The 14541-nt window shown below is 43.1% G+C and overlaps 1 protein-coding gene across 1 annotated transcript in view; it reads left to right on the forward strand.

Moving 5' to 3' along the window:
* Window positions 1–14541, forward strand: part of LOC115129761 (beta-1,3-galactosyltransferase 1-like) — a 142450-nt gene that overhangs the window by 45370 nt on the left and 82539 nt on the right. The gene's annotated exons all lie outside the window — the stretch shown is intronic.

The following is a 14541-nucleotide window of genomic DNA, read 5'->3' on the forward strand; positions in this document are numbered from 1 at the left end:
TCATCTCTCCACGATTCCGATGAGATGGACAGATCATTCAACACCTCTCAGGCCTAGCCAGTTTACCTGGGCTTAATTAGCAACATTTTTGTTTTGCCAGCTCCGTGGCTTGACAGCTGTTGTTTTCTCAGCATCTTTTTTTCTGTGCCCTACCTCTGTTCTGCTCCTGTCCATCTGGTGCGTCTGTGTCAGAGCTGATGTGTGTGCCCGGGCTCAGTGAGTCAGACCCACGGAGCCGATGTCCCTCTCATTCTCTCTATCTCTCTCTCTATCTGCATTCTCAGGCACGCGTTCAGTTTTTTTTCTGACCACCACCTGCCAACCGCCACTGTGCAATTTCCTGAAGAAATATGATTCAGCCAATTGTGCCGTGAAGAAAGGGAATCATGGGGAAACAAACAAGTGACCGTTGCCATTCTGCCGCGCTAACAAGGAGGCTGAGAATAATAACCGCTAGTCGGTGATGATAATATAGATGAACGGGTGTCAGGCTCCTCGTGAAAAGATGAGCAATTAGGGTGACTTGTCGACTCGTGAAACAATAACCAACAGTTGTTCCTAGTGTGTGTAAACACCATTGTGAGTTTGACAGCTATGCCATTGCTTTATTCATGTGCAGAAATATCTTATTTTTCTTGCTTAGCTAGAGACAGATAGAGAAAGACAGATCGTCTCATTTGGCTACGTGGGTGCATGTGTGTGTAATGGTGCCCCGTGTGAGGATGATTATTTACATCTGTGTGGGAGGGCAGATACATTGTATTCATCCAGTTCACGTGTCATAATTGACATTTTATAAAGCATCAACCTCAGTGGGTTAAATGGTCCAAAAGGTAGGAGAATACGACTACACTAGTTATTGACTGGTTTGTTTTGAAAAGAAGCATAATTACCATATCAGTCCGGAGGGCATAGCTTCCATTCACACTCTCGTTCAAAGACTCGTCTTTTATAGTGTGTGTGCTGTTTGTATCTAGAGAGGGAAGAAAAGAAAGAGTGTGTCTAATTAGAATGAGTAATACTCCATCTTGTATGTCGAAGTGCAAGTGCATTCATTTTTTGTTCTCACACAATGCCTGCTGTTCGTATCGAGCTCGGGGCGTTTTCGCTTTTGTCTGGTGGTTTCAGAGAGCTTCTAAGCAACAACAGAGCTTTCACTGAAGACCTCTTCTCTCTCTGTCTCGTTTGTTTTGGTCTGTGACGACCGAAGGGAAGGCGAAATGCCTAGCTGTAGTCCCTAGAAGCCTAGTTGCTTCTATTGTATCCTTGAGCTCTCACTCAAAAACTCAAATAATTCTATCGACCCCACTACATTGAACCTCTTCTATCCCCTTTTGATGATCATATTGTGAGAGAATCAACAAGAAAATTGTTGGGGTTCTGCCTGTATTTCAATGTGTGCCTGATTACCATCTGAGCGGGCACATTTCAAAGAGGACAGAGAGGAGAAACGAAACTACCTCAATGGGCTTTTTAAAATCTCATCTACAGGCGTGACGGGGAAGCGGTAGTCATGAATTACAGACAGAGTCACAGTAATAGAGAGGTGCTTAAGAAGCAACAGGTCCGGTGATGAGTCCGTCTGCTCTCTCTTGCTCTATCTCTCTCTCTCCTTGGCACGGCTGTGATTCTGTCATGGTGACAGTTCATGGCAGCATCCGGACGCGAGTAGGTGACCAAGAGTGGACACGTAATTCACCTAGAGAGCTGCTTCCTGCCTACCACATTCTGTCTCATCATTTGGATAGTGACTCAGTAGGCTGCCAGTAATTCGGCGCTCACACCTTGCAGTGTAACCTTCACTCCCTTGTGTCCGTAGCTGTTGCTACCGTGCGAAACACTTCCTGTATGTGTGCTGGTAAAAGACCTGGGATCTTGTCTAGGTAGGAGGCACAAGGCAGGTTGTTATGACTGTCTCTTTAATACAGATTATGCCTTTCCTTTTCCTCTGGCCTTTCCTTTCCTCCGTTCACCTTTAAGTGCTAGCGTGCTGTGCCAGAGAAAGCGGAGGTGTGAATTCAACTGTTTTCTTGAGAAAGTAACCCAGCAACCTACGCACATTCCATTATACGAGGTCTCTCTTTCTCCCTCACTGTCCCTGTCTCTCCCTCTCTCCTTCCTTCCTCTCTATATATGTCTCTCTCTTTCTCCTCTCCTTATGTTGTCTCATTGTGCTGATAATGTTCACAGTATTGACAAATTTCGCCTCAGATGACCTACCCGTTTTACCATAGAGCCAAGATATATTCAACACGTGATTTAACTTTTCAATTTTCGTCTCAGATTGTTTGGCAAAGTGTTTTAGGGATAGAAAGTATTTATTCCCCTAGGGTTTAGCGTGCGCTGTGTAAACACTTAGCTTTGGTTTAAAAATGAAACCCAAAGTCTTTCCTGATTAGTAGGTCATTGCTTTTAGTTAAAATGCTCAGTCAGAGGGGAAACAATTGTAAGTTACTGTGCCAGCTGTAATGCTCTGTTGAGAGGAAGGCCTTGTGCAGGTCTCTAATGGCTCTGGGGAAGTGAAGAGAGATGACTTACTCTGACCTCCTCTCCATTCTGAGGTTCCCTCTATAACTATTATTCCTGCCTGAGGGGACAGTTTCTGTCATCCAACCATTTCGGCGTCTTAAAAAAGGATTTGAGATTTCGGGAATTATAGGTAAAGATAATGGTGGACAGTCACGGCAAATGTTACGCCAGGGTGGAAGAAATACACCCTATTTCTAAACTTACGTGGAATTATTCCTAACATAATGAATAAAAAGTATGTTTATATTAATTTTGTTTACACTTTGTTGCTGCATAATATTTCCCTTAATAAGAAACCATGATTCATTCAAATGTGTGTTTTTTTGTCTTGTCACAATATTGTTACCACAAGGGCATTGTTCCACACAGACAATTCATCATACAAAATATGGTTATAATTTAGGTTATTAAAACCAATTTATGCATTTAATTCTCAAAAAGTGCATTCATTTACATATTTAACCAGGTTAAGGTGACTCCTGCCACCGCATAATACAATTGATTGATCAAGGTCTGAAAGCATGTTTTCATAGCAAGACTCCATTACTGCAACACGTAATTTTCTCATCAGCCCGCTACTGTTCCGCTGGCTTTAACAAGGGGAGAACTTAACATTCAATGTTGTTTACCCTCTCCCTCCATTAACGTCTATAGCAGCCTGCAGTGATGAGGTCTGTGCACTCCAATCAACTCTCACTGTTCAGCTCACACTCTGCTGTTACTCATACTCATATAATTCATGTTTATCATAATTATGTCATGTCCAATCACAGGGATGCAGAGGGTTGCTTATAAGAAATCCCGCTATGCCCTCCGACGAACCATCAAACAAGCAAAGTGTCAATACATGACTAAGATCGAATCGTACTACACCGACTCCAACGCTCGTCGGATGTGGCAGGGTTTGCAAACTATTACAGTGTCATGACGTTGCCCTATTGGGTGAGGTTTATGACCCCCCCCTCCCATAAATACCTTTCCCCCTTTTCTCTCCTTTCTACAGAATGGACTCTTGGAAAGCCCTGTGTTACCACAGAGAGAGTATGGTAACATCAAAAGTTTGGGGAATGGAAAAATATTTCCCTTTCTCAAACAGTTGAAAGTGTCCGTTGGTACTCAAAGAATATGATGTCAGATCAGTTGTTGTCTGGGACATTATATCTGATGATAGGATGACATAAATTGTATTTTGGAAAGTTCACACATTGTAGTTCAGATTCACATGGAATTGTTGTGCAATTTAAATGTTTAAATATGAAACTATTTGTGAGAAGATTTTAGCTTCTAAATGAGATAATTGTTTTCATAAGTAAACTTATGCTCACTCAGTGGCCACGCCCAAGTGAACAGACATTGGTTGGAGAGGGATGAAACACGCCCTTCTCTTCCCCAGTACAAAAGCCCCCATGACCCAATTCACGTTAAACTAAGCAAACCCCAGCGTGAGCTGTGGTTGCGAATGGTTGAACGACTACTCTATCTAACGAAATTTACATGAGACCAGATCACGTGGAGGTGACGATCACCACGCTGGAATGGTGAATTTTGACTAGACCATCCAGAATACAGCACGAGCTGATTATGGCAACTTGGTATGAACTTTGAACTATTATTCACTATAGAAGAAGAGATACATCGAATTATCAGCTGCAGTTGTAAACGTACGTGGTCTAGGAAAGGACAGACAATCTCCTAAGAACGACAGCGTACTTCAACGTATCCGCTCTACAACAGTACGACCAGAAAGATTATACAAAGGACAATTTCATCTCTGGGCAAACCAGTCTTCGACCCATCTATCGAAGTGCAGCTCAGAGTAAATATAAATCTTGCATTTTCCTTTTCCGAATGGGCGGTTATTAGAATGCATAAGATTCTGTATTTACGGTAGCATAGCTACTCAAGGTCTGATAGAGACCCAATCCCTTTGTCCCTCAGTCTTCCTGCTCTTTCATTCAAACCCAACCCCCTTCCTTTGTGTAACCAGCCGTAATATCGGGTTATCCCACTAGGGGATTTTCATGACAGGCTGGTCATGGCCCACATCAACACCATTGTCCCAGAAACCCTAGACCCACTCCAATTTGCATACCACCCCAACAGATCCACAGATGATGCAATCTCTACTGCACTCCACACTGCCCTTTCCCACCTGGACAAAAGGAACACCTATGTGAGAATGCTATTCATTGACTACAGCTCAGTGTTTAACACCGTAGTGCCCTCAAAGCTCATCACTAATCTAAGGACCCTGGGACTAAACACCTCCCTCTGCAACTGGATCCTGGACTTCCTGACGGGCTGGCCCCAGGTGGTAAGGGTAGGTAACAATATATCCGCAACGCTGATACTCAACACGGGGGCCCCTCAGGGGGGCGTGCTCAGTCCCCTCCTTTACTCCCTGTTCACTCAGGACTGCATGGTCAGGCATGACTCCAACACCATCATTAAGTTTGCTGGTGACACAACAGTAGTAGGCCTGATTACCGACAATGATGAGACAGCATATAGGGAGGAGGTCCGAGATCTGGCTGTGTGGTGCCAGGACAGCATCCTCTCCCTCAACATGATCAAGACAGAGATTGTGGACTACAGGAAAAGGAGGACAGAGCACGCCTCCATTCTCATCGACGGGGCTGTAGTAGAGCAGGTTGAGCTCCAAGTTCCATGGTGTCCACATCAACAACAAACTATCATGGTCCACCACACCAAGACCGTCGTGAAGAGGGCACGACAAAACATATTCCCCCTCAGAAGACTGAAAAGATTTGGTATGGGTCCTCAGATCCTCAAAAGGTTCTACAGCTGCACCATCGAGAGCATCACTGCCTGGTACTGCAAGTGCTCAGCCTCCAACTGCAAGACACTACAGAGGGTTGTGCTTCCTGCAATCCAGGACTTATATACCAGGCGGTGTCAGAGGAAGGCCTAAAAATGGTCAAAGACTCCAGCCACCCTAGTCATAGACTGTTCTCTCTGCTACTGCATGGCAAGGGATACCGGAGCACCAAGTCTAGGTCCAACTGGCTTCTCAACAGCTTCTACCCCCAAGCCATAACAGCTAATCTAATGGCTACCCAGACTATTTGCATTGCCCTCTTTTACGCTGCTGCTATTCTCTGTTTATTATCTGTGCATAGTCACTTTAACTCTACCTACATGTAAATATTACCTCAATTACCTCGACTAACCGGTGCCCCCCCGCACATTGACTCTGTACCAGTACACCCTGTATATTGCCTCGCTATTTTTACTTTACTGCTGCTCTTTAATTATTTGTTACTTTTATTTCTTATGTTTTTATCTATCTATTTTTTACTTAACACTTATTTTTCATAAAACTGCATTTTTTGTTAAGGGCTTGTAAGTTAGCATTTCACTGTAAGGTTGTATTTGGCGCATGTGACAAATACAATTTGATTTGATTTGTTTCTCCAATAGAGAAGCAAGAGACTGATATCTTTGTCCAAATGAGAAGCAGGAGACTGGGATGTGGGTCCAATAGAGAAGCAGGAGACTGGGATGTGAGTCCAAAAGAGAAGCAGGAGACTGGGATGTGAGTCCAATAGAGAAGCAGGAGACTGGGATGTGGGTCCAATAGAGAAGTGAAGAGAATGAAAAGGGCTTTGACTAACAGCAGTGAGAGGTTTGTCATGAGGAGCAGGAGAACACCGAGGTAATGAGAAGTGTCAGTCTCATCAGACATATAAACAGTAAATGAGCCAGTCTAGCCAGAGAAAAGAAAAGACGTTGATTGAAATGGCCTGCTGTGAGGAGGCATTGATCTCACATTGAAACACATCAGTCAAAACACAACAGAGAGGAATGATTCTCCATCCTTCATTGTACTTCCCAATCTGAACCTAACAGATGCCACCATTTTGGGTGTCTTGTACACAATGTATGAAGAACCCCATACAAACACTATGGGGTTCCACAATGTCCCTTTAGCTGAGCAAGCCATTCCCATCCTTCATACCAGTCTCTCGCACACTCGCGCAATTGCAGCACCGTACCGTAATTGAGACAATTGGCTGTACTGAGGAAGGAAGGTCCCCTCACCATCAACTAATGGCTCCACTTTGACGGAGGGAATAGCCAGCTCCGATTAGTGAGAAGAGCACTCTCTCGGTGGACTGGCCACATGACGTGCAAGGCGTTAGGTCTGGGAGAGGATGAAGGGAGCCCGGGTATACGGACAGTCAGCAATGGGGTCCATGGCAGGATGAGGTGCAAGTGGTGAGGAGAGGAGCAGACAGACATGCCACGCTTCAGAGTCCTGACAGAGAGAGATAGACTTGCTTTGGCAATGTAAACATATGTTTCCCATGCCAATAAAGCCCTTTGAATGTATTTGATAGGAGAGGGGGAGAGGCAGAGAGAGAGAGAGACAGAGATAGGGAGAGAGGGTAAGAAAAGGAGAGGCAGAAAGAACGAGTAAGAGGGGAGGAGGGGAGAGAGGAGGTGTAAGAGACTTAGAAAGAGGGTGGGGTGTTGGGATGCTTCGGGAAGATCAAAGGAAATCACATCAATGGAAGGTTGTCTCTTCTTCGGCTGCGATGCACTGCAATGCCAATAGAGAGTGAGGGGCGAATTTCTGTAGACATCAAGATAGACGAAGTCTTCTCATTTAGCTAGCTAAAACCGTTTCTCTTCATTTTTCTCTTTAGTTCTTAGCATAATCATACAGTGCCTTGCGAAAGTATTCGGCCCCCTTGAACTTTGCGACCTTTTGCCACATTTCAGGCTTCAAACATAAAGATATAAAACTGTATTTTTTTGTGAAGAATCAACAACAAGTGGGACACAATCATGAAGTGGAATGACATTTATTGGATATTTCAAACTTTTTTAACAAATCAAAAACTGAAAAATTGGGCGTGCAAAATTATTCAGCCCCTTTACTTTCAGTGCAGCAAACTCTCTCCAGAAGTTCAGTGAGGATCTCTGAATGATCCAATGTTGACCTAAATGACTAATGATGATAAATACAATCCACCTGTGTGTAATCAAGTCTCCGTATAAATGCACCTGCACTGTGATAGTCTCAGAGGTCCGTTAAAAGCGCAGAGAGCATCATGAAGAACAAGGAACACACCAGGCAGGTCCGAGATACTGTTGTGAAGAAGTTTGAAGCCGGATTTGGATACAAAAAGATTTCCCAAGCTTTAAACATCCCAATGAGCACTGTGCAAGCGATAATATTGAAATGGAAGGAGTATCAGACCACTGCAAATCTACCAAGACCTAGCCGTCCCTCTAAACTTTCAGCTCATACAAGGAGAAGACTGATCAGAGATGCAGCCAAGAGGCCCATGATCACTCTGGATGAACTGCAGAGATCTACAGCTGAGGTGGGAGACTCTGTCCATAGGACAACAATCAGTCGTATATTGCACAAATCTGGCCTTTATGGAAGAGTGGCAAGAAGAAAGCTATCCATAAGATATCCATAAAAAGTGTTGTTTAAAGTTTGCCACAAGCCACCTGGGAGACACACCAAACATGTGGAAGAAGGTGCTCTGGTCAGATGAAACCAAAATTGAACTTTTTGGCAACAATGCAAAACGTTATGTTGGCGTAAAAGCAACACAGCTCATCACCCTGAACACACCATCCCCACTGTCAAACATGGTGGTGGCAGCATCATGGTTTGGGCCTGCTTTTCTTCAGCAGGGACAGGGAAGATGGTTAAAATTGATGGGAAGATGGATGGAGCCAAATACAGGACCATTCTGGAAGAAAACCTGATGGAGTCTGCAAAAGACCTGAGACTGGGACGGAGATTTGTCTTCCAACAAAGACAATGATCCAAAACATAAAGCAAAATCTACAATGGAATGGTTCAAAAATAAACATATCCAGGTGTTAAAATGGCCAAGTCAAAGTCCAGACCTGAATCCAATCGAGAATCTGTGGAAAGAACTGAAAACTGCTGTTCACAAATGCTCTCCATCCAACCTCACTGAGCTCGAGCTGTTTTGCAAGGAGGAATGGGAAAAAAATTCAGTCTCTCGATGTGCAAAACTGATAGAGACATACCCCAAGCGACTTACAGCTGTAATCGCAGCAAAAGGTGGCGCTACAAAGTATTAACTTAAGGGGGCTGAATAATGTTGCACGCCCAATTTTTCAGTTTTTGATTTGTTAAAAAAGTTTGAAATATCCAATAAATGTCGTTCCGCTTCATGATTGTGTCCCACTTGTTGTTGATTCTTCACAAAAAAATACAGTTTTATATCTTTATGTTTGAAGCCTGAAATGTGGCAAAAGGTCGCAAAGTTCAAGGGGGCGGAATACTTTCGCAAGGCACTGTATTATTTATCATTATCATTATTAGTGGGGCGGCAGGTAGCCTGTGGTTAGAGTGGTTAGAGCGTTGGGCCAGTAACCAAAAGGTTGCTGGATTGAATCCCCGAGCTGACAAGGTAAAAATCTGTCGTTCTGCCCCTGAACAAGGCAGTTAACCCACTGTTCCTCGGTAGGCCGTCATTGTAAATAAGAATTTGTTCTTAACTGACTTGCCTAGTTAAATAAAAATGAATCACTGCTTATCATACAGTTGACTGAGCAGATTCATTCCTCAAGACCGACTGACCATTATTCTGCTTTTCAACCAGCCTACACAACCTCTGGCTATTTGCTGCAGATTGTAACATGCCGGTGGGGAAAAGAAGTGGCCCTGGTGCACACACTTCCATGTTAAACGATGCCTCGATAGCGACTTCCCTCATTACACATGATGACAATGAACCAGAAGGTTACTGAGGGAATCTAGACCAGCCTGACCTATTTTACTGTGGAGCGCAGATGCTCTTTTGTCATACTGGGAAGAAGGAGAGGAGAGTGGAGCGGAGGAAATGAGGGGAGATGGGAGAAGAGGAGAGGAACGTTGACTTCCAGTGTAGTCCTTCAAATCGTTTGGAGAAAATATGTATATTTTATTCATCTTTGTTCAATTGTATTCTTCATACAATAAAATAATGCCACGGAATTCTAAGCAAATCTTGTCTGCTAAATGAACTAGTGTAGCCCACAGCCATATGGCATAGCCAGATCAGGACCTAACATAAGGACAACTCAGAGTATGCCATTTTGTTCTTCTGAAATAGACTACATTTTCTTCATATCCTCCTTCTTTAGACCTGCTTAAAGTAAATAATGGATTTATTGTGAAGCTGTAGGCTATATTATGTTGATTTATTACACTTTTTAAAATGGCTTGTAGGCTGTGTGTGGAAGCCAGGAGATGCTAAATGTGTTTATGTTAATTAACGGTCAATTACCGTGAGACCGATAGTTATTTGCTTGACAATCATCGGCTGACAAGATTTCGTGACCACCAAATCAAATCAAATCAAATCACAGCCCTAGGTACAGTGGCTTGCGAAAGTATTCACCCCCCTTGGCATTATTCCAATTTTGTTGCCTTACAAACTGGAATTAAAATAGATTTTTTGGGGGAGGTTTGTATCATTTGATTTACACAACATGCCTACCACTTTGAAGATTATTGGGAAACAAACAAGAAAGAAGACAAAAAAACTGAAAGCTTGAGCGTGAATAACGATTCACCCCTCCCCAAAGTCAATACTTTGTAATACCACCTTATGCAGCAATTACAGCTGCAAGTCTCTTGGGGTATATCTCCATAAGCTTGGCACATCTAGCCACCACCATTTTTGTCCATTCTTCAAGGCAAAACTGCTCCAGCTCCTTCAAGTTGGATGGGTTCTGCTGCTCTACAGCAATCTTTACGTAATACCACAGATTCTCAATTGGATTGAGGTCTGGTCTTTGACTAGGCCATTCCAAGATATTTCAATGTTTCGCCTTAAACCACTTGAGCGTTACTTTAGCAGTATGCTTAGGGTCATTGTTCTGCTGGAAGGTGAACCTCCGTCCCAGCTTAAAATCTCTGGAAGTCAAACAGGTTTCCCTCAAGAATTTTCCTGTTTTTAGCAACATCCATCATTCCTTCAATTCTGACCAGTTTCCCAGTTCCTGCCTATGAAAAACATCCCCACAGTATGATGCTGCCACCACCATGCTTCACTGGGACGGGAATGATGTTTTCGGTGTGACGAGAGGTGTTGGGTTTGTGCCAGACATAGCGTTTTCCTTGATGGCCAAAAAGCGCCATTTTAGTCTCATCTGACCAGAGTACATTCTTCCATATGTTTGGGGAGTCTCCCAAATGCTTTTTGGCGAACACCAAACGAGTTCTTATTTTTTTCTTTAAGCAATGGCTTTTTTTGGCCACTCTTCCATAAAGCCCAGCTCTGTGGAGTGTATGGCTTAAAATGGTCCTATGGACAGATACTCCAATCTCCGCTGTGGAGCTTTGCAACTCCTTCAGGGTTATCTTTGGTCTCTTCGTTGCCTCTCTGATTAATGCCCTCCTTGCATGGTCCGTGAGTTTTGGTGGGCGGCCCTCTCTTGGCAGGTTTGTTGTAGTGCCATATTCTTTCCATTTTTTAATAATAGATTTAATGGTGCTCCGTGGGATGTTCAAAGTTTCTGATATTTTTTTATAACCCAATCCTGATCTGTACTTCTCCACAACTTTGTCCCTGACCTGTTTGGAGAGCTCCTTTGTCTTCATGTTGCCCCTTGCTTAGTGGTGTTGCAGACTCTGGGGCCTTTCAGAACAGGTGTATATTACTGAGATCATATGACAGATCATGACACTGACAGACACTGAGATTGCACACAGGTGGACTTTATTTAACTAATTATGTGACTTCTGAAGGTAATTGGTTGCACCAGATCTTATTTAGGGGCTTCATAGCGAAGGGAGTGAATACATATGCACACACCACTTTTTTTGTCTTAAAAAAATAATATTGAAACAAGGAATTTTTTTCATTTCACTTCACCAATTTGGACAATTTTGTGTATGTCCGTTACGTGAATTCCAAATAAAAAATACAGTTAAAAGACAGGTTGTAATGCCACAAAATAGAAAAACGCCAAGGGGGATGAATACTTTTGCAAAGCACTGTATGTCCACAACATGCTCTGTAGTATTTTCCGATAGAACAAACCACAATATCCAGTGTCTCAAGTGTGAATGGATGGTACATCACTGTTCAGAGGGAGCGAGAGAGAAAGGGAGAGATGTGCTTCCACTTCAATCAGTCGTGTGTTTTCCACTGCTGTGCACATCTCTGTTGGCATCTGAGCTTGAAGGGCATCTGACATATAACGCTGAGCAGAGCTTAAAGAGTGACAAGTGCGAAGATCAACCTTGATTGGAACACTTCCTTTCGGTAAACATCTAACATCAGGACGTGAGCCTATCAGGGCAGACTGAAGATCATTCCTCCAGGTTACGGGTAGTGTTTCACTAGGAATCTCAATACTGCTAGAGATCGAGTTGCGTATGGAAGCTTTTTCTGCTCAGTGTATTGAGAGCTTTGTTGAGTAGACAAAGATCAAAAAACATGATTTCACCTGGTCGTGGGGCCGACTGTCACGCCCTGACCATAGAGAGCCCTTGGGGTTCTCTATGGTGCAATGGGTCAGAGTGTGACTAGGGGGTGTTCTAGTCTTGAATTTCTATGTTGGTGTGAGTATGGATCCTAATTGGAGGCAGCTGATGATCGTTGCCTCTAATTGGGGATCATACTTAGTGTGATCCTTTTCCCATCTGCGATTGTGGGATATTGTTTCGTTTTAGTGCTATGTGCGCTACGAACAGCACGTTTGTTTATTCTGTTTTGTTTTTTGAAGGTTCACTTTAATAAATATGTGGAACTCTACTCATGCTGCGCCTTGGTCCGCTCATTATGTATATGACTAACGTGACACCGACGTTGTTTTGAACCGGTAGGTTCATGTTGGCTAGAGTTTGTGGTACAGTACCTACAGTACAGAGCCCATCATTGTCATCCTTTAATTATATCCACTTTGAAAACACATTGACTTCAGGGTTGCTATCTCCCTATCTTCCCAGATGTATTTCAACCCTACAACTTTGAGGACATTAATCTCATGGAACCGCTTAGAGAACGTTTCAGCACCTACACTTCCATGACGCTCACACAGTTGTTTAATATCATCATTCTTTCGGGCACTTCCCCGTCGCTAACGACATCTGACAGGTACCCCGTAAGAAACTTTTTTCTGAAGGTTAATCATCCCATTTCCCACCTGTGGTCCTCTTTGAATCAGACGCTCGCTATCCATTTCCATGCAGCCAAGCCGCTGACACTTTGAATTCGGAACGCGCCCTTCAGCCACACACTTCTCCACGGTAATTAGGATCGGAGAGAGCAGGAGTGTCAATGGAAAAGTTTAAAGTGAAGACGGCGGGTTTGACTGATGCTTCTAATGACCTTCGGTCACCAAGGCCGTGTTCTTACAATGGCGTTTTAGGGGGGAATGATGAGGGGTGGTTGAAGGGGAGGATGGAGGGGGGTATCATTAATCGACAGGTGACACCACACAATCTGACACAACGTCGTTTTTTTCCATCAACAGGAAGTCATAACTCATCTATACCAGAGCCGTCCATGACTTTTGGTGGTTCATCTTTGACGGACAAGGATATATAAAGTCGTTAATCGCTGTCACAACTATCTCGCTGTTACCATAGTCATTAAGATGGATAGACGTGATTGGCAGTACTTGATTTGATATGGTTCATAATAATACAGTAAGATTGATGTGTGGATTGAACCTAATGTTTTGTTCACATAATAGGCTACGATTGATGTAATGTGCCATGACAACGGAAGAGGATGGTTACACCGCGGATGCTTTAACAGTATTTAAATGAATTGATTGATTCAGGGACTGTAACTTTATTTTGTTAAGTGGGAAAGCATATTTCAGCTAATTAACACCGGAATGGCTAATTGATCCATGATCTGCCCTGTATGCTCTCAGGTCTTACACAGATAGTCAGGTATTTTAGATATACTGTAATAACCATAGCTGCTGTTGGAAAAGTGCTGATATATTTTACAGTGATTTTACATTGTCAAAACTATAATGTTCTCTGGTAGCTAAGATGTTGTTACAGAGGTGGAACCACAGGTCCCAGAGGGGCATTTTTCTTTCGGACTCTATAGCTATGACAGTGATTAAATCAGTTGTTGGGTATAATGGGACAAAAAAAAATGTTATCAGGTCACATGGTTTTAAAAAAGAATCCTGGAAAAACGTCCTTGTCTTGTCAAACATCTTGTCAAACTGCAGCAACCTTGTACTTGTTCATATTAATTCTATTTTAAAACTAGTATAAAAGGGGCCTCTACATACACAGAGACAACAACTGTGATTGGACAATAGAACTCAATAGTGTAGGCCTATGCAACCATGCAGGGCTTTGCACCTATGCAGGGCTTTGCACCTATGCAGGGCTCCCGAGTGGTGCAGCGGTCTAAGGCACTGCATCTCAGTGCACGAGGAGTCAATACAGTGCCTGGTTCGATTCCAGGCTGTATCTCATCTGGCTATGATTGGGAGTCCCATATGGCAGTCCACAATTGGCCCAGTGTCGTCCGGGTTTGACCGGGGTAGGCCATCATTGTAAATAAGAATTTGTTCTTAACTGACTTGCCTAGTAAAATAAAGGTTTAATTTAAACAATAAAAATACATTTTAAAAACTGTGTGTCTAATAATAAAAAAATGACTGACATTCTACATGTCACCACCAAGTTTGAATGTAAACCAAATTTGATCACATACTGTACACATTTTCTCCTAACACAAATAAATGGATTATATATACATAACCTTACCACTTTATTTAACCTGGCCAGATTGACAGGGTGCATAGGCTGTATGCAGCTTCTGTTATTAGTAGCCCAGTCATGTAACATTTATGGAAAAAGGGCGATGTGTTATCATGTTCGCTAAATAAATACCGGTGTAAAGTGGAAAGCGCACTTGAGTGTGCGTTGTGCCCGGCCCACGCGGCCCTTGATTTCCGTGAATATGATTGGTCAAGCACGCACCGAACCTGCAGCACTCCGATGTTGATAGATAGATAAATTGCGAG

This window comes from Oncorhynchus nerka, linkage group LG5, assembly GCF_034236695.1.
Source record: "Oncorhynchus nerka isolate Pitt River linkage group LG5, Oner_Uvic_2.0, whole genome shotgun sequence".
Classification (NCBI taxonomy): domain Eukaryota; kingdom Metazoa; phylum Chordata; class Actinopteri; order Salmoniformes; family Salmonidae; genus Oncorhynchus; species Oncorhynchus nerka.